The sequence below is a fragment of the Lucilia sericata genome, unplaced genomic scaffold (genome assembly GCF_015586225.1).
Source record: "Lucilia sericata isolate MDLA Ls3-8-SP2 unplaced genomic scaffold, ASM1558622v1 Contig000284F_arrow, whole genome shotgun sequence".
NCBI classification, from domain to species: domain Eukaryota; kingdom Metazoa; phylum Arthropoda; class Insecta; order Diptera; family Calliphoridae; genus Lucilia; species Lucilia sericata.
The window spans coordinates 290,842-318,170 of record NW_023994309.1 but is presented as its reverse complement, the minus strand read 5'-3'; the positions used below and the strand labels follow the sequence as shown (position 1 = coordinate 318,170).

The window sequence follows — 27,329 nt, the reverse complement described above, 5'->3', positions numbered from 1 at the left end:
ATAGTCTAGTCTATAGTCTAGTCTATAGTCTAGTCTAGTCTATAGTCTAGTCTATAGTCTAGTCTATAGTCTAGTCTATAGTCTAGTCTATAGTCTAGTCTATAGTCTAGTCTATAGTCTAGTCTATAGTCTAGTCTATAGTCTAGTCTATAGTCTAGTCTATAGTCTAGTCTATAGCCTAGTCTATAGTCTAGTCTAGTCTATAGTCTAGTCTATAGTCTAGTCTATAGTCTAGTCTATAGTCTAGTCTATAGTCTAGTCTATAGTCTAGTCTATAGTCTAGTCTATAGTCTAGTCTATAGTCTAGTCTAAAGTCTAGTCTAGACTATAGACTAGTCTAGACTATAATCTAGACTATAGTCTAGTCTATACTAGACTATATACTAGACTATATACTAGACTATAGACTAGACTATAGACTAGACTATAGTCTAGACTATAGACTAGACTATAGACTAGACTATAGACTAGACTATAGACTAGACTATAGACTAGACTATAGACTAGACTATAGACTAGACTATAGACTAAACTATAGACTAGACTATAGACTAGACTATAGACTAGACTATAGACTAGACTATAGACTAGACTATAGACTAGACTATAGACTAGACTATAGACTAGACTATAGACTAGACTATAGACTAGACTATAGACTAGACTATAGACTAGACTATAGACTAGACTATAGACTAGACTATAGCCTAGACTATAGACTAGACTATAGACTATAGCCTAGACTATAGACTAGACTATAGACTAGACTATAGACTAGACTATAGACTAGACTATAGACTAGACTATAGACTAGACTATAGACTAGACTATAGACTAGACTATAGACTAGACTATAGACTAGACTATAGACTAGACTATAGACTAGACTATAGACTAGACTATAGACTAGACTATAGACTAGACTATAGACTAGACTATAGACTAGACTATAGACTAGACTATAGACTAGACTATAGACTAGACTATAGACTAGACTATAGACTAGACTATAGACTAGACTATAGACTAGACTAGACTATAGACTAGACTATAGACTAGACTATAGACTAGACTATAGACTAGACTATAGACTAGACTATAGACTAGACTATAGACTAGACTATAGACTAGACTATAGACTAGACTATAGACTAGACTATAGACTAGACTATAGACTAGACTATAGACTAGACTATAGACTAGACTATAGACTAGACTATAGACTAGACTATAGACTAGACTATAGACTAGACTATAGACTAGACTATAGACTAGACTAGACTAGACTATAGACTAGACTATAGACTAGACTAATAGACTAGACTATAGACTAGACTATAGACTAGACTATAGACTAGACTATAGACTAGACTATAGACTAGACTATAGACTAGACTATAGACTAGACTATAGACTAGACTATAGACTAGACTATAGACTAGACTATAGACTAGACTATAGACTAGACTATAGACTAGACTATAGACTAGACTATAGACTAGACTATAGACTAGACTATAGACTAGACTATAGACTAGACTATAGACTAGACTATAGACTAGACTATAGACTAGACTATAGACTAGACTATAGACTAGACTATAGACTAGACTATAGACTAGACTAGACTAGACTATAGACTAGACTAGACTATAGACTAGACTAGACTAGACTAGACTAGACTAGACTAGACTAGACTAGACTAGACTAGACTAGACTAGACAAGACAAGACTAGACAAGACTAGACTAGACGAGACTATAGACTAATCTAGTATATAGTCTAGTCTAATAGATAGTAGACGGGCAGTTCAAAGTCTGGACTATAAGGTGTATGAGACAAATTGTCCCAATTACTTATTTCAAAATAGTTTTAAATAGATATTGCGTAATTTAACAGAGACTTGTAATTCCGCTTTCCTGTTTTGTCTCATAACCTGGGCGATTTTCGGCCATTGCTCACTTTAAACGAATCAGTTGCATTCGTTAGAGGTTCCCTTTAATGGTTCGATCCCACCAAATCAGAGCATTACCTTAGTGCCATGGAGATTTCGTTTTAACATAGGATTTCTTAGCGCTTTGGGTTATTGTAATGGATCCATTTTTTATCGCATTTATAGCACAAGCAGCATTTCGAACAATAGTCACTTGACTTCAATCCGTAAAGTTCTTTGTTTTCGAACTAGTGACTAATATGTACATATTTTCTGTTCAAGAAACTTCAGGTTAAAAAAATTCGCCGGTACAAAAACATTTCATACTTTAGTGACAACCAGTGTGTGTCACCCTAATTTAAATATTAAATACATTTATTTAAAATGCACATCATGATTTAAGAATATGAAAAACACACAAACGAAATTAAAACCAAAAACCAAGAAACAATAAAAGCATTTGTTTATAATCAAATAGTTTTAACGTTGAAAAACCACAAAAACCAAATAAATAAATAAACAATTTAAACAACATTAAAAAAAGCTCTAAATAAATAATAAAGATTTACTTAAGAATTTGCATAAAATAAAACAAATACATACTTTTTGTAGCGGGTCTTTTCGGCAACAACTTTTTTCTGGGAGTTTTAGATTTTCAAAATCATCATCTTTTAAATTTTATTATTTAACAAGTCGTTTTAACAACTTGTTAAAAAAATATATATTGATGTTTTGTTTTTTGCATTTTACAACAACTTTAGAATATTTAGTAAATAAATAATATTATGTAAATATTTAAAAGTTTGTTTAGGCATTCATGAGCTTAAATAAATACAAATTTAACGAAAAAATATTCAAAGTACTAAAGTTTTCATTTGATGTCAAGCGCAACAATTAAAATTACTGTACTGTCAGTCAATCATTGATTCAATCATACGTGGGTAGTGTGATAATTATTTAAAATAATAAATTTTCTACAATCAATACCGTTTGTTTAATGGAAAATTTATGTATTTTTTTAATTGCAGATAACTACAGCGTGTAACAAAATCTCATAAAAAATATTCAACAAATCGGTAAGTTGATTGATATATAAATTTATAGAAAATACTTTTTAAAACTGTCAGTGGATAAGTCTATTGGGTACTGATACATACATATTGATGGTAATATCATTACATGTAAGAAAGCTAGTGACTAGAAAGAATCATGGTTTAGTTTGGATTTTTAGGTTTGGCTCTTCATGAACAAAGCATTTAGGCTTATTTCCATTTCAGATCCCATTGTGATAACCAAGATAACTGATCTAGACCTCACAGAAATCTTCCTCTTTATTAAGGCAGTTTCTGCAACAATCATTGTATTATGAATCTTCTGACTTGAGTGCCTATTATAATTACTGATAAGAGCATATAAGTAAGCCTGATCTGAAGGCATCATATGTAGAATCGGTAGACCTCGAGGTCTGACATGTTCTTTTAATCAACCACCAACTTGTATTGAACGAGTGACTTACAATTTGGCTAATTTATTAGCTGTACAGTTATCCTGATACTTGTATAGATCAGGGCAAAAATATTAGTGTTATCCTAGAATGTTTCGCTATCTCATTTAGAGAAACTTGGAATTATTTGATTAACCTAGATATCGGACCAAAGGACCACATAATCTGGTACTACAGGTGACCAGTTGCACGCAGGACTTTGTCCCTGTGGTCCATGAAGTAGCTGGTTTTAAGACTGATGCACACTAAAAACAATATTTCGGTATAAACACGGTACTGTTGCCGAAGCCAACAGATACTCCACAGAGGAGTGACTGTAGGACTAAGCGTTGGACATGAGTTCGTGTTAAATGTATATGATTCAGGAGAAATGTAGGGGTATACGTATCTTATCCGCCCGTTTACCTAGAGTGAATGTTTCAGATGTTCTTCTCTATGGGTGTGTCAGATGAATGAGAAGTGTGCTATTTTGAATGATGACGGATGAACGGTATTTTGTACAAGTAATACCATTGAATTTTCCTTCCTTGTCCAGGTATGTTCAGGGAAAGTTCTGTTCATACCAGATTTAGCACAGTGTGTTCCCCGTAAGTAAAAACAAAGTCCTCGGCTTGTTTGATGGATACGTGTTTCGGACTACCGAATACGTCTCTAGGTGCTGTTGCCGACTCAACAGGGGCCATCCCAGCTGCGTGGTTGTAAACGGAAGTGATGTTTTTATATGTCAGAAGTTAAGCAACGGGGCAGCAATGGTCAGAGATTGAATAACTTGAGTAATTGAGCATAGGCTTGTACACGGACCGGTAGAAGCATGTACGAAAGTTGCCACCCGCGTTTAAGTTACACATAGGGGCTTTGGTGAGTCGTCAAAAAAGACCACCGAAAAAAGACCGAGATCAATGATTAACAACATTTTTTCGTATGAATCGTATGACATGAACATATGATTTCAACGGGACAGCCATACGAGAGATCGGGCCACTAACCCCGTTAGATATTTTCATATGGAGTTTTCTTAAGTCACAGGTCTATGCAAATAAGATACAAATCACGGCGGCATTTAAAGCCAATATAACCCATTCCATCGATAAAATTCAGACTGATATATCTATGCGTCTGAATCAATGTAATTTATACACTTCTAATGCGTTCCACACAGCAAAGCGGACATAAGCATGATGTTATACATATTCCATATAAAATAGCCTTCCAAACGAATAAAGAATTTTGATTATTATCTCACACTTTGTTTTATATAATTTTAAAGATAGGAACAGCTTGATATTACAGTTTTGGTTCTTCACCTCCTAAATTTTTCAAGTGTTTTTATTTAGATATTTCTTTATTCAAGATTGTCTTGTTTTTTCCCATCAATTAATTATAAATATTAATTTTGTTTGATGGGAAATTTTACAAATTAATTTTATTTAACACCATCTAATATTGAAAGCAGTACAATACATATCGGAATTAATAATGATTCCTATAGACCAGTGTAGAACAGTACCGCAGTACCCCTACGATATTTCAAATATTTTTTTTTTATACTAAGAACTTTTGCGAAATAGTCAATACAATAGTCCAAAGAATAATGAAAAAACTAGTAAATATATAGCAGACCAGCAGATCAGTGTATTGACTAGTTCCACTACATAGTCAATTCCTGTTTGGTTAGAATTTAGGTTCGTTTTAAAGAGAGGCAACTTTTTGCTTATCTCTAATAAAATAAAGAGGGTTTTTATTTTGATATTTTGATATGAGTGTAAATATAAAATAGTTTTGAGAACTGTTCAAATCCCTAATAGCATGTCTAGAGGGTTGTGTTAATTTTTAAGCAAAATAAATAAAAACACCTATTTATTTGTTTAAATGTTAAGAGGCCACTCTAAATTGTTAAATTAAATTTAATGAAAACTAATTAACAAAACTCTTCAAAACTATTTTCTTCTAATTCGTGTGGTTTTATTTAAAATTTTAATGGGTAATTATTTAGTTATGGTATTCACAAAATGGTAAATGATTTACTAATTTCTTAGACTTGTAATAAATTTAGTTTAATTTTATCATTTATTGATATTGATATGAAAGGCCTTCTTGGGGACTTGAGTTAATTATGTACCGATTTTGTTAAAAGTGATTTTGCGGGGAGACACATACATATACGGGAGATAGGTAAAATCGTGGACCGATATATATTAACAATGGACAATATTTTTGGAAAATTTTAGACCTCTAGCTTTCCGTTCAGGCTTTCAATAGACAGCTAGACAGAAGGATATGGCTAGATCGTTCTAGGATCTAATGAGGAGTCAAAATATAAACATATGTTTTCTGATTTTGATGTATCAGAAATGTAATAACAAAATCTATATACCCTCATGGTTTTTGATGGGGGGTATACAAATTAGAATATAAAATCTCGAGACGTTGGATCAGGCTCTTAACTACAGCATATGCTCTAGCTGTAGCAATGGTTCTATGGATTTAAAATCGATTTACAGAACCTTAATCAAAAGCATTCAGTATCAATTGTTAAATATTCTCATTAAAGTCATCACTTCAATAGGTTTTTCCCTCAGTATTTGATTAATAGATGAGTTTTGCTAAAACTTCACGTTTTATAATAAATATATTATGCAATGTTTAAATAATAATTTTGTTTGTGTTTTTTTTTGCAATAAACAAAATCTTCATAATAATTTAAAATAATTACTAATAACATGATATTAAATGCATTTAATTATAATTCTTAAACAAATCTAAATATATTTATTACACTGAATAAAATTGCAATTGATATGTATGAAACAATTAAATTATATATTTACTACATTTACACATTATTTATTTGTCTCAAATATAGATAAAAAAAAGAACAATTTCGTTGAGTGTATTGTATACATCACCCCATAAACTACGGATGTGCATGTTTGGATCATAATGTTCGGTTTATATATGATTTTAATCTAGACACCAACAATTCTATTAATTGACAATAAAATTTATTATAACGGCAATAGATTTCAAGTGCAGGAGAGTGGAAATATGACAATAAATGAGTGGGAGAGTTAATAAAATAGCGAGAGTAGAGACATTAAAACAGTGGTTGGCATCTACAAACAACAGGATCGAATGCACAACACAAATATAACTAAACAAAATTCCATGAACTCTAGAAAATTTATAACAGAAATTACTTTTCCAGTTTATACTTTGTACAATTTAATTATGACTTTTTCTCTTTTTTGCCAACCACTGCATTTAACTTAAGGGGAATTTATTAATAATAACTTGTATGAAAATACTCAATTATACACATGTAATCAAATTTATCTATTGCCATTATTACCACTCTAATATGACTCTGTTGGTTGTAAAAATTTATTTGCTATAAAATGATTTAATCGTTTATAATAGATTTGTTCGTTGGAGGAAATAAAACAATTGTGATTTTCGTTTTGCAAAAAAATGTAACCAATCATTGCTTGCGATGAAAATGCATACATTTTGTTCGAATCTACACCTAAGTAATTCCAGAAATCGGCCGGATCGCTTGATAATTCTCCGTCTAGTCTATAGTATAGTCTAGTCTATAGTTTAGTCTATGGTCTAGTCTATAGTCTAGTCTATAGTTTAGTCTATGGTCTAGTCTATAGTCTAGTCTATAGTCTAGTCTATAGTCTAGTCTAGTCTATAGTCTAGTCTATAGTCTAGTCTATAGTCCAGTCTATAGTCTAGTCTATAGTCAAGTCTATAGTCTAGTCTATAGTCTAGTCTATAGTCTAGTCTATAGTCTAGTCTATAGTCTAGTATATAGTCTAGTCTATTGTCTAGTCTATAGTCTAGTCTATAGTCTAGTCTATAGTCTAGTCTATAGTCTAGTCTATAGTCTAGTCTATAGTCTAGTCTATAGTCTAGTCTATAGTCTAGTCTATAGTCTAGTCTATAGTCTAGTCTATAGTCTAGTCTATAGTCTAGTCTATAGTCTAGTCTATAGTCTAGTCTATAGTCTAGTCTATAGTCTAGTCTATAGTCTAGTCTATAGTCTAGTCTATAGTCTAGTCTATAGTCTAGTCTATAGTCTAGTCTATAGTCTAGTCTATAGTCTAGTCTATAGTCTAGTCTATAGTCTAGTCTATAGTCTAGTCTATAGTCTAGTCTATAGTCTAGTCTATAGTCTAGTCTATAGTCTAGTCTATAGTCTAGTCTATAGTCTAGTCTATAGTCTAGTCTATAGTCTAGTCTATAGTCTAGTCTATAGTCTAGTCTATAGTCTAGTCTATAGTCTAGTCTATAGTCTAGTCTATAGTCTAGTCTATAGTCTAGTCTATAGTCTAGTCTATAGTCTAGTCTATAGTCTAGTCTATAGTCTAGTCTATAGTCTAGTCTATAGTCTAGTCTATAGTCTAGTCTATAGTCTAGTCTATAGTCTAGTCTATAGTCTAGTCTATAGTCTAGTCTATAGTCTAGTCTATAGTCTAGTCTATAGTCTAGTCTATAGTCTAGTCTATAGTCTAGTCTATAGTCTAGTCTATAGTCTAGTCTATAGTCTAGTCTATAGTCTAGTCTATAGTCTAGTCTATAGTCTAGTCTATAGTCTAGTCTATAGTCTAGTCTATAGTCTAGTCTATAGTCTAGTCTATAGTCTAGTCTATAGTCTAGTCTATAGTCTAGTCTATAGTCTAGTCTATAGTCTAGTCTATAGTCTAGTCTATAGTCTAGTCTATAGTCTAGTCTATAGTCTAGTCTATAGTCTAGTCTATAGTCTAGTCTATAGTCTAGTCTATAGTCTATTCTATAGTCTATTCTATAGTCTGGTCTATAGTCTAGTCAATAGTCTAGTCTATAGTCTAGTCTAGTCTAGTCTATAGTCTAGTCTATAGTCTAGTCTATAGTCTAGTCTATAGTCTAGTCTATAGTCCAGTCTATAGTCTAGTCTATATTCTAGTCTATAGTCTAGTCTATAGTCTAGCCTTTAGTCTAGTCTATAGTCTAGTCTATAGTCTAGTCTATAGTGTAGTCTATAGTGTAGTCTATAGTCTAGTTTATAGTGTAGTCTATAGTCTAGTCTATAGTCTAGTCTATAGTCTAGTCTATAGTGTAGTCTATAGTCTAGTCTATAGTGTAGTCTATAGTCTAGTCTATAGTCTAGTCTATAGTCTAGTCTATAGTCTAGTCTATATTCTGGTCTATAGTCTAGTCTATAGTCTAGCCTATAGTCTAGTCTATAGTCTAGTCTATAGTCTAGTCTATAGTCTAGTCTATAGTCTAGTCTATAGTCTAGTCTATAGTCTAGTCTATAGTCTAGTCTATAGTCTAGTCTATAGTCTAGTCTATAGTCTAGTCTATAGTCTAGTCTATAGTCTAGTCTATAGTCTAGTCTATAGTCTAGTCTATAGTGTAGTCTATAGTCTAGTCTATAGTGTAGTCTATAGTCTAGTCTATAGTCTAGTCTATAGTCTAGTCTATAGTCTAGTCTATAGTGTAGTCTATAGTCTAGTCTATAGTGTAGTCTATAGTCTAGTCTATAGTCTAGTCTATAGTCTAGTCTATAGTCTAGTCTATAGTCTAGTCTATTGTCTAGTCTATAGTTTAGTCTATTGTCTAGTCTATAGTTTAGTCTATAGTCTAGTCTATAGTCTAGTCTATAGTCTAGTTAGTCTATATTCTAGTCTAGTCTATATTCTAGTCTATATTCTAGTCTATAGTCTAGTCTATAGTCTAGTCTATAGTCTAGTCTATAGTCTATTCTATAGTCTATTCTATAGTCTATTCTATAGTCTAGTCTATAGTCTAGTCTATAGACTAGTCTATAGTCTAGTCTATAGTCTAGTCTATAGTCTAGTCTATAGTCTAGTCTATAGTCTAGTCTATAGTCTATTCTATAGTCTAGTCTATAGTCTAGTCTATAGTCTAGTCTATAGTCTAGTCTATAGTGTAGTCTATAGTCTAGTCTATAGTCTAGTCTATAGTCTAGTCTATAGTCTAGTCTATAGTCTAGTCTAGTCTAGTCTATAGTCTAGTCTATAGTCTAGTCTATAGTCTAGTCTATAGTCTAGTCTATAGTCTAGTCTATAGTCTAGTCTATAGTCTAGTCTATAGTCTAGTCTATAGTCTAGTCTATAGTCTAGTCTATAGTCTAGTCTAGTCTAGTCTATAGTCTAGTCTAGTCTAGTCTATAGTCTAGTCTATTGTCTAGTCTATAGTTTAGTCTATTGTCTAGTCTATAGTCTAGTCTATAGTCGAGTCTATAGTCTAGTCTATAGTGTAGTCTATAGTCTAGTCTAGTCTATAGTCTAGTATATGGTCTAGTCTAGTCTATAGTCTAATGTATAGTCTAGTCTATAGTCTAGTATATAGTCTAGTCTGTAGTCTAGTCTAGTATATAGTCTAGTCTATAGTCTAGTCTAGTCTATAGTCTAGTATATAGTCTAGACTATTTGGATACTCACAGAATTTGTTACCGTAATATAAAATATTCTTATATAAAGAATTTGAAAATTTGCAAATTCTTTTAAAAAATATAATTATTGTCATAGTTGAGTCCAGTTTGAGTGAATTTATTTTTGGTTAACATTCGATATTCCAAAGTTTCTCTGAATATTTATTTCAATTAATTCAAAAGTAAAAATTCCACACCGAAATAAAGAATTAATGCGTAAATCAATCGCATAATTAACCCAACATTAGAAATAAATTTATTGTCAACCTAAAAACAAAGCAGACCTTTTAAACCCCATTCTTATATTGTAATAACTAAATGTCACCATTTAGGTCTCCTCCCAGGAGACAAATTTATTAATACATTTGTTTAAATTATTTAGTAAATATGCAAGTAAATAAGTCTACATAAAATATATAAAATTTATTTGTTTTTTTATCCTCTTATAATTTTTTACAACTCTAGATTAATATGCATACAAATTATGGTAGAATTGTGTTTGTAGCAGAGACGGGAAATGTAGTACTAACTATTTTACTTATTTAGGTACTTTTTCTTATAAAATCTTTCAAATGAATGAAATCGGAAAATTTTTTTTTATATTATCGGCTACCAACATTCCACTGTAATGAAATAACTCGTGCGGGATTTTGGGACACGATTTATTCTAGATGTTAATTTTAATAGGAGATTCCGCCCATTTTGACTTCTAACAAATTAAATAAATTTCACTTCTAACAAATTAAATAATAATAAGATAATTTTTACAAAATTTAGAAACTGACAGTTAAATATTTATAGAAATATTTGACAATTTGAGGTGCATCGCCCACTTTTTAACTCGCCCATTTTAATTCCAACTGCACATAATATTAAGACTATGTATACACGGTTGTCGGTTCTTACCATGTTGTCAGAAAAATATTGAGAAAATAACTAAAAGCTGTTGTCAGATCTTACAAAGTTGTCAGTAAAATGTGCAGAAAATGTGTAATAATCGTGTGAAATTATAAATTTTCTTTTGTAACGTTGTCAGAAAAAGCATTACTGACAATGTTGCAAGACAAAATGTGTAAGTTGACACTGTTGTTAGACATTTGCTGCACATTTTACTGCCAACGTTGTAAGATCGAACAACCGTGTATACATAGCTTAACAACCGTGTGAACTTACAATTTCTGTCTTGAAACGTTGCCTGAAATAAATCGACTTTCGAATAATCGAACAATCGACTTTTTGTCGAAAAAAGTCGAACTCAGCTATCGTCTATGAAAAAAGTCGAAAAGTCGACTTTGTAAATAAAAGTCGGAAATTCGAAAAAAGTCGATAAGTCGGAAAAAGTCGAAAAAAGTCGGAAAAAGTCTAAAAAAATAGTAGAAAAAAGTCAAAAATTTTAAAAAGTGGAAAAAAATCAAAAACTCTAAAATAGTAGGAAAACACGAAAAAAGTAAAAAAATAGTCGAAAAAAAATCGAAAATAGTCAAAAAGTCGAAAAGTCTGAAAAAGACGAAAAAGTCGACCATTTATAAAATACTAAAAGTCGACTTTTAATTAAATGAAAAAAGTCGAAAAATCGACTTTTCATATCAAAAACTCTAAAATAGTAGGAAAACACGAAAAAAGTCAAAAAATAGTCGAAAAAAAGTCGAAAATAGTCAAAAAGTCTAAAAAAATCGAAAAGTCTTTTAATTAAATGAAAAAAGGCGAAAAATCGAGTTTTCATAAAATGAAAATAAATGATTTTAACTAAATGCAAAAAGTCGACTTTTCGTTTCAACTATAGAACCCTCATTGTCAGTACATTGTAAAACATAATCTGACAATCGTGTAAACACATTACGTTGTCATTGCTAGATCATTGTAAAATAATTGTCAGACAATTTTATTGTCAAATGTACGAATTTTATTCATCAAATTTTTGTTGGCAAAGAAAAATATATTCTCGGACAATTGTCTTACAGGTTTTCTTAAGTTATGTCTTCACGGTTGTCAGATCTAATAATATTTTCAGATAAATTTGTAGAATATGTCAGAAAACCGTATAAACTTACAATTTGTGTCTGACAATATTTACAGAGAAAGCATTATTATACCATTTTCATTTCGCCATTTATTGGCAAAAATTTAAAAAATCTGACAATCGTGTAAACAAACTTCATTTCATTTGCCAAAAAATTGCCAGACGTTGTTAGATGCACGATTTTTGACATCTGACAACGGCGTCATTGTCAGATAAAAAACATAAGCGAAAAAATGTAAACAAATTACTTAAGCTCCAAAAAAAATGTCAGATAATTGTCTTGCCATGTATTGGCAGATTTTCTGACAAAAATCATGCAACCGTTTGAACTGACAATCTACATTATGATGACAAATGTTTATTGTTTGGTCATTGTCAGTACATTGCTAAATCTGACAATATTGTTAGATTCTGTTTGGTTAAAAAAAGTCAATTCAAAAACTACATTTTTCCAACCCTGTGCTATAATCAAATGAAACAAAAATTATATTTCTTTTATTTATTATTAAGTAATTATTCAAATTAATTACGAAATGATAGTAAATAAATGAATATGACTTTTGTTTTTATTTATTTAATTTTTACTATCAAAAAATAATAATTTACTGAGGTGGTTTGTTTGTTTATTAGTATTTTTTATCGTTATTGTTTTAGCTCTTTTTCTTTTATTATTAAATATGTAAATAATCGTAAATAAAATACAATCAAAATAAATTATTTGAGGGTTTTAATTAATGATAAGAAACCATAATGAAATTGAAAATACAAAAAAAAAAAATAAATAATAGAAATAAACCGCAGAACTAGAAGATAAATTAAACGCCACTTATTTGTTAGATTAGATTTTTTTCATATTTTGACATTTAATATAATAGTTGAAACCAGCAAATTTAAAACAAATTGGTTAACGAGGATTAGGTGTAGCAGACAAAAAGAACTAAATTAAAACTAATTGTATTTAATAATTGATAAGAAATAAATATGCATAAATTTTTTAATTCAAAACTTAGACATTTCTAACAACAACAATAACTGAAAATTCGCAAGATATATAAATAAATAGTCGGGTGGATTTAAATTAAACAAATTCAATAAATGGCAAATAATTTTTTACTTCCCCGATATTGTTTTCTTTGTTTTCCCCCGATTATACTAATTCTGCTTAAAATTCCCATGGTGTTTTTTTATACATATATTGTTTTGGGGAAAAAAACTGCTGGCGTTTAAACAAATTAAAATAATAAACAATATATAAAATTTTTTATAATTTAATTTGTATTCAATTTATAGCCTCCCACTAAATATTTTTTTTTTGTTATTTTGGTTCATTTTGCAGTGCGTATAAATTAGATCGAGTGAGTTCGACTAATAAAAATTTGAACACGTACAGAATTTTGTATTTTTTTTACCAAAAAAAAAAATTATTTATTTATTATTTTTTTGGGGCATTTAAATGCAATTTTAATTGCTAGTTAAATAAAGAAACATTCGATAAATTATAATAAGGAAAGACCAAAATTATTCGAAAAAAAAGCTTTAACTATAAATAGTCATTTTGAAGCATGTGCTGAAGCAAAAATTTTTTTGTTTACTTTAAATTGATGAGAGTTCACATGGGAAATACATATTACAACATTATGTAGTGTTTTGAAAAGTCTTATTAACCATAAATAGTTGTGCTGTAATATGTTTATAAACACCTTTTAATTGACACGTATACCCTTTAAAGGGGGATTCCCCATTCCCAAATTAGTTTGTTCTAATAAACATGGGAAATTTTCAATTTTTAAATGATCTTTATCTAATAATCTAGTTCAATATTTTGTATTGTTGAATGTTTTGTATAATATCCATATATTGTTGAAATATTTTAGACTACCTTTAGTCAATGATTGCACTTCACTGCGCTAAAAATATTATAAATAAAAAACACCCATTTTCGCTAGTCCATTTAGTTCAGTATATTGTGTAGTCTATTCAATGGTTTTCCAGGTATACGAATTTTTGTATTTAATCCATGGCTGTCACGTTCCTTTTTTTAGTCCGTCTTTTTTTAATATAGGGGGTGACACGCCTCCTATTGCTAGACCGCCCACTTTGGTCTTAAATATTCATATTGATACTAAAGTTGCTCCGAAAAATATTAAGGACTTTTGTATTTTTTAAGATATGTATACATATTTATATGGGAGGTACAGAGCCTACTATAGCCAATCCACACCCCAAGTGTTCATATGGATGTCAGAGTTTCTAAAATATACGTCTTTCAATACTTATATTGTATAAGGGCGTGGCACCTCGCCTACTTAAATATTGAATACGAGAAGACATTGTGAAAATTTCAAGATCGGTCTAGCAGTTTAGCATTTAAATAGTTTTTATTTCCAAATATTTTTAATTATTGACCGTTTTTTATAAATTTTTATTATTGGTTCATATAAAACATCTTTACATCGAATATCACTTCCCGACACTTTCCGCATGAAATTCGGTAGGAATATTTACATACATATACATACATACAATTTCATAACTGTTGACGTATTTTTAAGTCAGCGATGATTGTTAAAGTAATTTTCTTATGGACCGATCCTCAATATATTTGTTAAAGATATTTTAACTCGTACAAAACATATGTGTGCCAAATTTTATCGCTTTTCTGGTATTTTTAAGCCAGTAATGAGCTTTAAAGTCATTTTCTGAAGGGGAGCTTATATGGTGGTCAATCATGTGCAGATTCTCATAAAAGTCAGTACAGAGGTTCTGGCTTGTAAGAAACTTACTTATATATGTCGGATTTCATTTCTCTTACTCTGACAGTAATGAGCATTAAATTAATTATCTGAAGAGGATCTTATAGGGGGGTAAGGTCAATTATGGACCAATCCACATAAAATTTGGATAAGAGATTTTGGTTCGAATTTCATCGCTTTACTCGTATTTTTAAGCCAGTAATGATCGTTTAAGTATTTTTTTGAAGAAGACCTTATATGGGGAGTAGGGTCAATTATGGACCGATCCACATAAAGTGTGATAGAGAGATTTTGGTTTCATTGAAACTTATGTGTGTTGAATTTCATCACTTTACTCATATTTTAAGCCCGTAATGATCGTTAAAGTAATTTTCTGAAGGCGACCTTATATGGGGGATAGGCTCTATTATGGACCGATCCTCATAAAATTTGGTAGGGAGATTTTGGATCATATGAAACTTATGTGTGTTGAATTTCACTTACTTATGTCAAATTTCATTGTTATACTAGTATTTTTAAGTCAGTAATGAGTGTTAAACTCGTTTTTTGAAGGGGACCTTATATGGTAGGGTCAACTATGGACCGATCCACATAAAACTTAATAGAGAGATTTTAGCTTCATTGAAACTTATGTGTGTCGAATTTCATCACTATACTCGTATTTTAAGCCAGTAATAAGCGTTTGTCATTTTCTGAAGGGGACTTTATGTGGGGGGTAGGGTCAATTATCGAAAATAAAATTTGGTAGGGACATTTTGGATCATATGAAACTTATTTATGTCGAATTTCATCGCTATACTCGTACTTGTAAAACAGATATGCCCGTTAAAGCTGTTTTTCGGGGGTCAACTTGTATGGGGCAATCCAAAAACATGGACCAATATTCCCCATTTGCATTACCAAATAATCCTTACCAATAGAGAATATTTGTAAAAAATTTCCTCTAGCTCGTTCCGTTCGGACTCTATCGTGCTTTAAACAGGCACATGGACGGACGGACAGACATTGCTAGATCGCCTTAGAATTTAATAAGGACCCAGAAGGAAAGAAAATTTGAGGGTCTATGACCAATATTTCGATGTGTTACAAACGGAATGACAAAATCAATATACCCCCCATCTTTTTTGATGGTGGGTATAAAAATTTGAAAAATTTTTCAAATGTTAAAAATTTATTTATAAAATGAGGTCAAATGAGGTCCCATCATTACAAAAAATTAAAATTGTGCCCTTTGAGACAGGATAACAGTATGGGCCAAATTTCATCAACTTATCTTGAAAAATGGAACATGGAGTCACAGACAGCTTAATCGAATCCTTATATTAAAATACTAATTTACCAATAACAATATTTAAAGTGATTACAAAAACCACTTCACTCTAACTCCTCCAGTTTCGCCAAAATATGCTTTTAGGATTCCTATATAAAAAATTGAGTTTTATAACTAAAGTGATCTCAGATTTTCATTCTTTTTGCTCTATGAAACAAAATTGTGATAGAAACAAAAATTATCACAGATTTTCCCCTTCTCCAGAAAATGGAGTTTAAGCTTTAACTCTAAAAAATCAAAAAGTGATCACATATTTTCTCTTGTAGTTTCGTTTTCCCTAAAAAATCGAGTTCTGTAAGAAAATAAACAAAAGTGGTCAGATTTTCTTCCTTTTTTCGTCTAGATCCTATAGTAACTCTTCATTTCATTTAAATCCACTCAAAATCGAATTCCGCAATGTAATAAAGAAAAGTGATCTCAGATTTTCTTCACCTCTTTTCTCCAGCTCCTATAAAAAAGACAATTTTCGGAAGAAAAAAAGTGATCTCAGTTTCGTTAAAAAATTGCCATTTAGTGTTTCATTGAAAAAAAAAAAACGAATTCTGGAAAGAAAAATAAAAATGATCACTGATTTTCATCCTTTTTACCTTAGAGCCTTTAATATCGCCAGAAAATGGATTTCTTGGATTTCTCTAGAGAAACCGATTAAGACCAATCTGGGATTTGAGCTATCGTGTCTTGAAATTTGAGAAAACGCCATTTTAGCCCTTTTTGTGAGGTTATAACAGCGCCAAGACAACTTTATTTATTCTGGCAGCTTTAAAATTAAGGCTTAACATCTAACATATCATCTTTGTTCTTCGAGATATCTTCACCTAAATCTTGAAAACTCTATACTATTATAATGCGGAGGGTATTATTCTTTGTAAATATTTTTTATAACGAACAAAAATACCGGATCCACAATTATCTGAAGTTGTTTCAATCGAATCAAAATCACTTTCTGATTCGACTTAAATATGTCTGTCCGCCCGTCAACTTCAACGGTTGATATCTCAACAACTTCATGAGATATATTTACCAAAAATGACGTTTTCTTAAATTTCAGGACACAAGCTGTGAAGGAGCAATTCTTAGGCCAGATTCGGATTCAACGGGGTTCAATCCTTTTGTCTCTGGGTTAAACATTTATCGGCCCGTGTATTAAATTTAAATCATTTTATATTAATAATTTCTCGTCCTTCTGTATTACAACATCTTGGAATACTATTTATATTTACTCACTCCCCTAAAAATTAAAATGTTGATTAAATATTTGACTCATCCAGGTCTATAATATTCTTGTGTTTATGTTTTCTCTGTCCATCTATGGATCATCAATCATCAATATGACCGGCAATGTATTAGAAAAATAAATAACCGCGCGAAACATTATTATATGTACCTACATTTGGCAAATGCTATTTATGTCTGAAATGTCAATAGAATTGACGTTATTCCTGAAAAAATTGGTAGTAGTAGTAAGCAGTTGCCTTTAAATATTTATCAATATGTAGTAATAGACATGTCCATAAACATTTATCAATTTTAGTTTTTGTGTAATTTTTCTCTTACTTTTCTATTCAATTATATATTATGGGTTGAAAATTGGTTTGATGTTATCCCAACTTCGTCACTTGGTATCAATTGGACTTATTTCATCATATCAATTGACTTTTTTATTGTCACTATAATTATCATTAAATTTTTTGTTTTTGTACTTTGTTTAATAATAGTGGATAATTAGACTTTATAAGTGTTTTTTGTTGTTATTTGTATTTTGGTCTTTACAGTTAATTTGTTTTTGGGTATGTTAAGGGAGTGACGTAGAAGTGACATCATTCGGATAGCCACCCACAATTAAGAATTTCTGGCAAAAATGTTTTCCGCTGTCAGTAACATTTTAATTCTGTCAGTTGTTTTTCCTAATAAATACCATACATATACTGTTTGTTTTGCACAAAAATAAAAAGGAATAATAAAGATAAATAAATAATAATATTACAATTTTAATTCAATATATTTACTTGTAGTTACATTGAACAGTGTAGTAGAATAGGAAAATGGGGGGAATACATTAGATCATTTTCCAATTTTTTAAATTCCTTAAAATTAAACTTATTCATTTTATAACAAAGGAATTCCATTAGAGTGGGTATTATGGGATCTAGATATGTATTTAGCTAGATACTTGAAAACAATTTGGTTCTTAACCTGAGTACTCCCTCATTTGAGAATCCGTGATTCCTAGGGTCTTGTGAGAGGACCCAACATTTTATTGCGATCCGTTAGTTAATGATTTTAGACTGTCCAGATAATGGAGGAGACCTGTAAATATAGTCTAGTATATAGTATGGTTATTGCTCTAGTCTATAGGTATAGTCTATAGTCTAGTCTATAGTTAGTCTATAGTCTTAGTTTATAGTCTAGCTATAGTCTAGCTATAGTCTAGTCTATATATAAGTCTATAGTCTAGTCTATAGTCTTAGTCTATAGTCTAGTATATAGTTAGTCTATATTCTAGTCTATCTAGTCTTAGTCTATAGTTAGTCTATAGTCTAGTCTATAAGTTAGTCTATAGTTCTAGTCTATAGTCTAGGTCTTAGTCTAGTCTATAGTCTGTCTATAGTCTAGTCTATAGTCTAGGTCTATAGTCTAGTCTATAGTTAGTCTATAGTCTAGTCTATAGTCTAGTCTATAGTCTAGTCTATAGTCTAGTCTATAGTCTAGTCTATAGTCTAGTCTATAGTCTAGTCTATAGTCTAGTCTATAGTCTAGTCTATAGTCTAGTCTATAGTCTAGTCTATAGTCTAGTCTATAGTCTAGTCTATAGTCTAGTCTATAGTCTAGTCTATAGTCTAGTCTATAGTCTAGTCTATAGTCTAGTCTATAGTCTAGTCTATAGTCTAGTCTATAGTCTAGTCTATAGTCTAGTCTATAGTCTAGTCTATAGTCTAGTCTATAGTCTAGTCTATAGTCTAGTCTATAGTCTAGTCTATAGTCTAGTCTATAGTCTAGTCTATAGTCTAGTCTATAGTCTAGTCTATAGTCTAGTCTATAGTCTAGTCTATAGTCTAGTCTATAATCTAGTCTATAGCCTAGTCTATAATCTAGTCTATAATCTAGTCTATAGTCTAGTCTATAGTCTAGTCTATAGTCTAGTCTATAGTCTAGTCTATAGTCTAGTCTATAGTCTAGTCTATGGTCGTCTATGGTCTAGTCTATAGTCTAGTCTATAGTCTAGTCTATAGTCTAGTCTATAGTCTAGTCTATAGTCTAGTCTATAGTCTAGTCTAGTCTAGTCTATAGTCTAGTCTATAGTCTAGTCTATAGTCTAGTCTATAGTCTAGTCTATAGTCTAGTCTATAGTCTAGTCTATAGTCTAGTCTATAGTCTAGTCTATAGTCTAGTCTATAGTCTAGTCTATAGTCTAGTCTATAGTCTAGTCTATAGTCTAGTCTATAGTCTAGTCTATAGTCTCTAGTCTATAGTCTAGTCTATAGTCTAGTCTATAGTCTAGTCTATAGTCTAGTCTATAGTCTAGTCTATAGTCTGGTCTATAGTCTAGTCTATAGTCTAGTCTATAGTCTAGTCTATAGTCTAGTCTATAGTCTAGTCTATAGTCTAGTCTATAGTCTAGTCTATAGTCTAGTCTATAGTCTAGTCTATAGTCTATCTATAGTCTAGTCTATAGTCTAGTCTATAGTCTAGTCTATAGTCTAGTCTATAAGTCTAGTCTATAGTCTAGTCTATAGTCTAGTCTATAGTCTAGTCTATAGTCTAGTCTATAGTCTAGTCTATAGTCTAGTCTATAGTCTAGTCTATAGTCTAGTCTATAGTCTAGTCTATAGTCTAGTCTATAGTCTAGTCTATAGTCTAGTCTATAGTCTAGTCTATAGTCTAGTCTATAGTCTAGTCTATAGTCTAGTCTATAGTCTAGTCTATAGTCTAGTCTCTAGTCTAGTCTATAGTCTATAGTCTAGTCTATAGTCTAGTCTATAGTCTAGTCTATAGTCTAGTCTAGTCTATAGTCTAGTCTATAGTCTAGCTATAGTCTAGTCTATAGTCTAGTCTATAGTCTAGTCTATAGTCTAGTCTATAGTCTAGTCTATAGTCTAGTCTATAGTCTAGTCTATAGTCTAGTCAAGTCTATAGTCTAGTCTCTAGTCTAGTCTATAGTCTAGTCTATAGTCTAGTCTAGTCAGTCTATAGTCTAGTCTATAGTCTAGTCTAGTCTAGTCTATAGTCTAGTCTATAGTCTAGTCTATAGTCTAGTCTATAGTCTAGTCTATAGTCTAGTCTATAGTCTAGTCTATAGTCTAGTCTATAGTCTAGTCTAGTCTAGTTATAGTCTAGTCTATAGTCTAGTCTATAGTCTAGTCTATAGTCTAGTCTATAGTCTAGTCTATAGTCTAGTCTATAGTCTAGTCTATAGTCTAGTCTATAGTCTAGTCTATAGTCTAGTCTATAGTCTAGTTTAGTCTAGTTTAGTCTAGTCTAGACTAGTCTAGTTTAGTCTAGTCTTGTCTAGTCTAGTCTAGTCTAGTCTAGTCTAGTCTAGTCTAGTCTAGTCTATAGTCTAGTCTAGTCTATAGTCTGGTCTAGTCTAGTCTAGTCTAGTCTATAGTCTATAGTCTATAGTCTATAGTCTATAGTCTATAGTCTATAGTCTATAGTCTATAGTCTATAGTCTAGTCTAGTCTGGTCTGGTCTAGTCTATAGTCTAGTCTATAGTCTAGTCCATAGTCTAGTCTATAGTCTAGTCTATAGTCTAGTCTACAGTCTAGTTTATAGTCTAGTCTATAGTCTAGTCTATGGTCTAGTCTATAGTCTAGTCTATAGTCTAGTCTAGTCTGGTCTGGTCTAGTCTATAGTCTAGTCTATAGTCTAGTCTATAGTCTAGTCCATAGTCTAGTCTATAGTCTAGTCTATAGTCTAGTCTACAGTCTAGTTTATAGTCTAGTCTATAGTCTAGTCTATAGTCTAGTCTATAGTCTAGTCTATAGTCTAGTCTATAGTCTAGTCTATAGTCTAGTCTATAGTCTAGTCTATAGTCTAGTCTATAGTCTAGTCTATACTCTAGTCTATAGTCTAGTCTATAGTCTAGTCCATAGTCTAGTCTATAGTCTAGTCTATACTCTAGTCTATAGTCTAGTCTATAGTCTAGTCCATAGTCTAGTCTATAGTCTAGTCTATAGTCTAGTCTATAGCCTAGTCTATAGTCTTGTCTATAGTCTAGCCTATAGTCTAGACTATAGTCTTTTCTATAATCTAGTCTATAGTCTAGTCTTTAATCTAGTCTATGGTCTAGTCTATAGTCTAGTCTATAATCTAGTCTATAGTCTAGTCTATAGTCTAGTTATAAGTCTAGTCTATAGTCTAGTCTTATAGTCTAGTCTATAGTCTAGTCTATAGTCTGTCTATAGTCTAGTCTATAGTCTAGTCTATAGTCTAGTCCTATAGTCTAGTCTATAGTCTAGTCTATAGTCTAGTCTATAGTCTAGTCTATAGTCTAGTCTATAGTCTAGTCTATAGTCTAGTCTAGTAGTCTAGTCTATAGTCTAGTCTATAGTCTAGTCTATAGTCTAGTCTATAGTCTAGTCTATAGTCTAGTCTATAGTTGTCTAGTCGTCTATAGTCTAGTCTATAGTCTAGTCTATAGTCTAGTCTATAGTCTAGTCTATAGTTCAGTCTATAGTCTAGTCTATAGTCTAGTCTATAGTCTAGTCTATAGTCTAGTCTATAGTCTAGTCTATAGTCTAGTCTATAGTCTAGTCTATAGTCTAGTCTAGTCTAGTCTATAGTCTAGTCTATAGTCTATAGTCTAGTATAGTCTAGTCTAGTCTATAGTCTAGTCTATAGTCTAGTCTATAGTCTAGTCTATAGTCTAGTCTATAGTCTAGTCTATAGTCTAGTCTATAGTCTAGTCTATAGTCTAGTCTATAGTCTAGTCTATAGTCTAGTCTATAGTCTAGTCTATAGTCTAGTCTATAGTCTAGTCTATAGTCTAGTCTATAGTCTAGTCTATAGTCTAGTCTATAGTCTAGTCTATAGTCTAGTCTATAGTCTAGTCTATAGTCTAGTCTATAGTCTAGTCTATAGTCTAGTCTATAGTCTAATCTATAATCTAGTCTATAGTCTAGTCTATGGTCTAGTCTATAGTCTAGTCTATGGTCTAGTCTATAGTCTAGTCTATAGTCTAGTCTATAGTCTAGTCTATAGTCTAGTCTATGGTCTAGTCTATAGTCTAGTCTATAGTCTAGTCTATAGTCTAGTCTATAGTCTAGTCTATAGTCTAGTCTATAGTCTAGTCTATAGTCTAGTCTGTAGTCTAGTCTATAGTCTAGTCTATAGTCTAGTCTATAGTCTAGTCTATAGTCTAGTCTATAGTCTAGTCTATAGTCTAGTCTATAGTCTCGTCTATAGTCCTAGTCTATAGTCTAGGTCTATAGTCTAGTCTATAGTCTATTCATGCTAGTCTCTAGTCTAGAGTCTATAGTCTGGTCTATAGTCTAGTCTATAGTCTAGGTCTATAGTCTAGTCTATAGTTCTAGTCTATAGTCTAGTCTATAGTCTAGTCTATAGTCTAGTCTATAGGTCTAGTCTATAGTTAGTCTATAGTCTAGTCTATAGTCTAGTCTATAGTCTAGTCTATAGTTCTAGTCTATAGTCTAGTCTATAGTCTAGTCTATAGTCTAGTCTATAGTCTAGTCTATAGTCTAGTCTATAGTCTAGTCTATAGTCTAGTCTATAGTCTAGTCTATAGTCTAGTCTATAGTCTAGTCTATAGTCTAGTCTATGTCTAGTCTATAGTCTAGTCTATAGTCTAGTCTATAGTCTAGTCTATAGTCTAGTCTATAGTCTCGTCTATAGTCTAGTCTATGTCTAGTCTATATAGTCTAGTCTATAGTCTAGTCTATAGTCTAGTCTATAGTCTAGTCTATAGTCTAGTCTATAGTCTAGTATTCTAGTCTATAGTCTAGTCTTGTCTAGTCTAGTCATATAGTCTAGTTAGTCTCTATTAGTCTAGTCTATAGTCTAGTCTATAGTCTAGTCTATAGTCTAGTCTATAGTCTAGTCTATAGTCTAGTCTATAGTCTAGTCTATAGTCTAGTCTATAGTCTAGTCTATAGTCTAGTCTATAGTCTAGTCTATAGTTAGTCTATAGTCTAGTCTATAGTCTAGTCTATAGTCTAGTCTATAGTCTAGTCTATAGTCTAGTCTATAGTCTAGTCTATAGTCTAGTCTATAGTCTAGTCTATAGTCTAGTCTATAGTCTAGTCTATAGTCTAGTCTATAGTCTAGTCTATAGTCTAGGTCTATAGTCTAGTCTATAGTCTAGTCTATAGTCTAGTCTATAGTCTAGTCTATAGTCTAGTCTATAGTCTAGTCTATAGTCTAGTCTATAGTCTAGTCTATAGTCTAGTCTATAGTCTAGTCTATAGTCTAGTCTATAGTCTAGTCTATAGTCTAGTCTATAGTCTAGTCTATAGTCTAGTCTATAGTCTGTCTATAGTCTAGTCTATAGTCTAGTCTATAGTCTAGTCTATAGTCTAGTCTATAGTCTAGTCTATAGTCTAGTCTATAGTCTAGTCTATAGTCTAGTCTATAGTCTAGTCTATAGTCTAGTCTATAGTCTAGTCTATAGTCTAGTCTATAAGTCTAGTCTATTAGTCTAGTCTATAGTCTAAGTCTATAGTCTAGTCTATAGTCTAGTCTCTAGTCTAGTCTATAGTCTAGTCTATAGTCTAGTCTATAGTCTAGTCTATAGTCTAGTCTATAGTCTAGTCTATAGTCTAGTCTATAGTCCTAGTCTATAGTCTAGTCTATAGTCTAGTCTATAGTCTAGTCTATAGTCTAGTCTATAGTCTAGTCTATAGTCTAGTCTATAGTCTAGTCTATAGTCTAGTCTATAGTCTAGTCTATAGTCTAGTCTATAGTCTAGTCTATAGTCTAGTCTATAGTCTAGTCTATAGTCTAGTCTATAGTCTAGTCTATAGTCTAGTCTATAGTCTAGTCTATAGTCTAGTCTATAGTCTAGTCTATAGTCTAGTCTATAGTCTAGTCTATAGTCTAGTCTATAGTCTAGTCTATAGTCTAGTCTATAGTCTAGTCTATAGTCTAGTCTATAGTCTAGTCTATAGTCTAGTCTATAGTCTAGTCTATAGTCTAGTCTATAGTCTAGTCTATAGTCTAGTCTATAGTCTAGTCTATAGTCTAGTCTATAGTCTAGTCTATAGTCTAGTCTATAGTCTAGTCTATAGTCTAGTCTATAGTCTAGTCTATAGTCTAGTCTATAGTCTAGTCTATAGTCTAGTCTATAGTCTAGTCTATAGTCTAGTCTATAGTCTAGTCTATAGTCTAGTCTATAGTCTAGTCTATAGTCTAGTCTATAGTCTAGTCTATAGTCTAGTCTATAGTCTAGTCTATAGTCTAGTCTATAGTCTAGTCTATAGTCTAGTCTATAGTCTAGTCTATAGTCTAGTCTATAGTCTAGTCTATAGTCTAGTCTATAGTCTAGTCTATAGTCTAGTCTATAGTCTAGTCTATAGTCTAGTTTAGTCTAGTTTAGTCTAGTCTAGACTAGTCTAGTTTAGTCTAGTCTTGTCTAGTCTAGTCTAGTCTAGTCTAGTCTAGTCTAGTCTAGTCTAGTCTAGTCTAGTCTAGTCTAGTCTAGTCTAGTCTAGCTAGTATAGTCTAGTCTAGTCTAGTCTAGTCTATAGTCTGGTCTAGTCTAGTCTATAGTCTATAGTCTATAGTCTGTAGTCTATAGTCTATAGTCTATAGTCTATAGTCTATAGTCTATAGTCTATAGTCTATAGTCTATAGTCTATAGTCTATAGTCTATAGTCTAGTCTAGTCTGGTCTGGTCTAGTCTATAGTCTAGTCTATAGTCTAGTCCATAGTCTAGTCTATAGTCTAGTCTATAGTCTAGTCTACAGTCTAGTTATAGTCTAGTCTATAGTCTAGTCTATAGTCTAGTCTATAGTCTAGTCTATAGTCTAGTCTATAGTCTAGTCTAGTCTGGTCTGGTCTAGTCTATAGTCTAGTCTATAGTCTAGTCTATAGTCTAGTCCATAGTCTAGTCTATAGTCTAGTCTATAGTCTAGTCTACAGTCTAGTTTATAGTCTAGTCTATAGTAGTCTATAGTCTATAGTCTAGTCTATAGTCTAGTCTAGTCTATAGTCTAGTCTATAGTCTAGTCTATAGTCTAGTCTATAGTCTAGTCTATACTCTAGTCTATAGTCTAGTCTATAGTCTAGTCCATAGTCTAGTCTATAGTCTAGTCTATACTCTAGTCTATAGTCTAGTCTATAGTCTAGTCCATAGTCTAGTCTATAGTCTAGTCTATAGTCTAGTCTAGTCTATAGTCTAGTCTATAGCCTAGTCTATAGTCTTGTCTATAGTCTAGCCTATAGTCTAGACTATAGTCTTTTCTATAATCTAGTCTATAGTCTAGTCTTTAATCTAGTCTATGGTCTAGTCTATGGTCTAGTCTATAGTCTAGTCTATAATCTAGTCTATAGTCTAGTCTATAGTCTAGTCTATAATCTAGTCTATAGTCTAGTCTATAGTCTAGTCTAGTCTAGTCTAGTCTAGTCTATAGTCTAGTCTACTAGTCTAGTCTATAGTCTAGTCTATAGTCTAGTCTATAGTCTAGTCTATAGTCTAGTCTATAGTCTAGTCTATCGTCTAGTCTATAGTCTAGTCTATAGTCTAGTCTATAGTCTAGTCTATAGTCTAGTCTATAGTCTAGTCTATAGTCTAGTCTATAGTCTAGTCTATAGTCTAGTCTATAGTCTAGTCTATAGTCTAGTCTATAGTCTAGTCTATAGTCTAGTCTATAGTCTAGTCTATAGTCTAGTCTATAATCTAGTCTATAGTCTAATCTATAGTCTAGTCTAGTTTAGTCTAGTTTAGTCTAGTCTAGTCTAGTTTAGTCTTGTCTAGTCTAGTCTAGTCTATAGTCTAGTCTAGTCTAGTCTATTCTATAGTCTATTCTATAGTCTAGTTTATAGTCTAGTCTATAGTCTAGTCTATAGTCTAGTCTATAGTCTAGTCTAGTCTATAGTCTAGTCTATAGTCTAGTCTATAGTCTAGTCTATAGTCTAGTCTATAGTCTAGTCTATAGTCTAGTCTATAGTCTAGTCTATAGTCTAGTCTATAGTCGTCTATAGTCTAGTCTATAGTCTAGTAGTCTAGTCTATAGTCTAGTCTATAGTCTAGTCTATAGTCTAGTCTATAGTCTAGTCTATAGTCTAGTCTATAGTCTATAGTCTAGTCTATAGTCTAGTCTAAAGTCTAGTCTAAGTCTAGTCTATAGTCTAGTCTAGTCTATAGTCTAGTCTATAGTCTAGTCTATAGTCTAGTCTATAGTCTAGTCTATGGTCTAGTCTATAGTCTAGTCAATAGTCTAGTCAATAGTCTAATCTATAGTCCAGTCTTTAGTCTAGTCTATAGTCCACTCTATAGTCTACACTTAAGTCTAGTCTGTAGTCTAGTCTACAGTCCAAACTATAGCCCAGTCTATAGTGTAGACTATAATCTAGTCAACAGTCTAGTCTATACGTTTGAATTGAGATATAATTTGTGTGGACGTTAATGTTTGACTTCTCGGGATTTTGTTATTGAATATTTGTGCAGATAATCTGAAAAACTCTAACTCTCAACATGTATAACTCTCAAAGAGTAAGAGCCCAAATACATCGAAAGCACTGACTTAAAGTGTAGAACTCTTTAATTCATTTTAATGGAAATGTACAGCTTATGAAGAATGAATAAGTGGGAACGCTATTAAGTGAATTCCAAAAAATATATCAGAATTCAACTTAGGGAATCTTAAGTCAAAATGGCAAGTTGTCCCACTGTACACCGCAAGTAGAAGCATATTGTTTTCTTTTTTTGCTAAAATTTCGATAATTTTTTTTTATCAACAAAATAATTAATAATTATTTCTTGTTAATTATCACAAGTACGACTATACGAAAGAGAACAAAAAATAGGATAAGGAAACACTTCAGTTTCCATTAAAATGGAAATTATATAGAATTTGTGGTAGCAACACTTCTTAGAACTTGTAACCATGAGCAGTAGAATCAAATATATAAGAACATAATGAAATGTGGTGGTTAGTGTAGGAGTTTTGTAGGTGTGAACATAGTTTTTCAAGCGAAAAATTATTTACATTTATTTTTGTTTGAAATTTCTGAGAAGTATGAAGTATTTAATGAATTTATAGTAAAACTTTAATATTTAGCATTATTTTGGGCAAATGGACTTTTTTGATAATATTTAATTTTTTATAAGGATTAAGTAAGGATGAAATTGGATAAAAATTGGTCATATATATGGTAACCCATCAATACCC

General features: G+C 31.5%; 1 protein-coding gene across 3 annotated transcripts in view; it reads left to right on the top strand.

Annotated features, from left to right (window-relative positions):
* Positions 1–27,329, top strand: part of LOC119603225 (G-protein coupled receptor Mth2-like) — a 52,551-nt gene that overhangs the window by 17,557 nt on the left and 7,665 nt on the right. For all 3 annotated transcript variants that reach the window (XM_037955203.1, XM_037955202.1, XM_037955204.1), the window contains exon 2: positions 2,961–3,008. The gene's annotated coding sequence lies outside the window, so the exon portion shown is untranslated. The remainder of the gene's footprint in view (positions 1–2,960; positions 3,009–27,329) is intronic.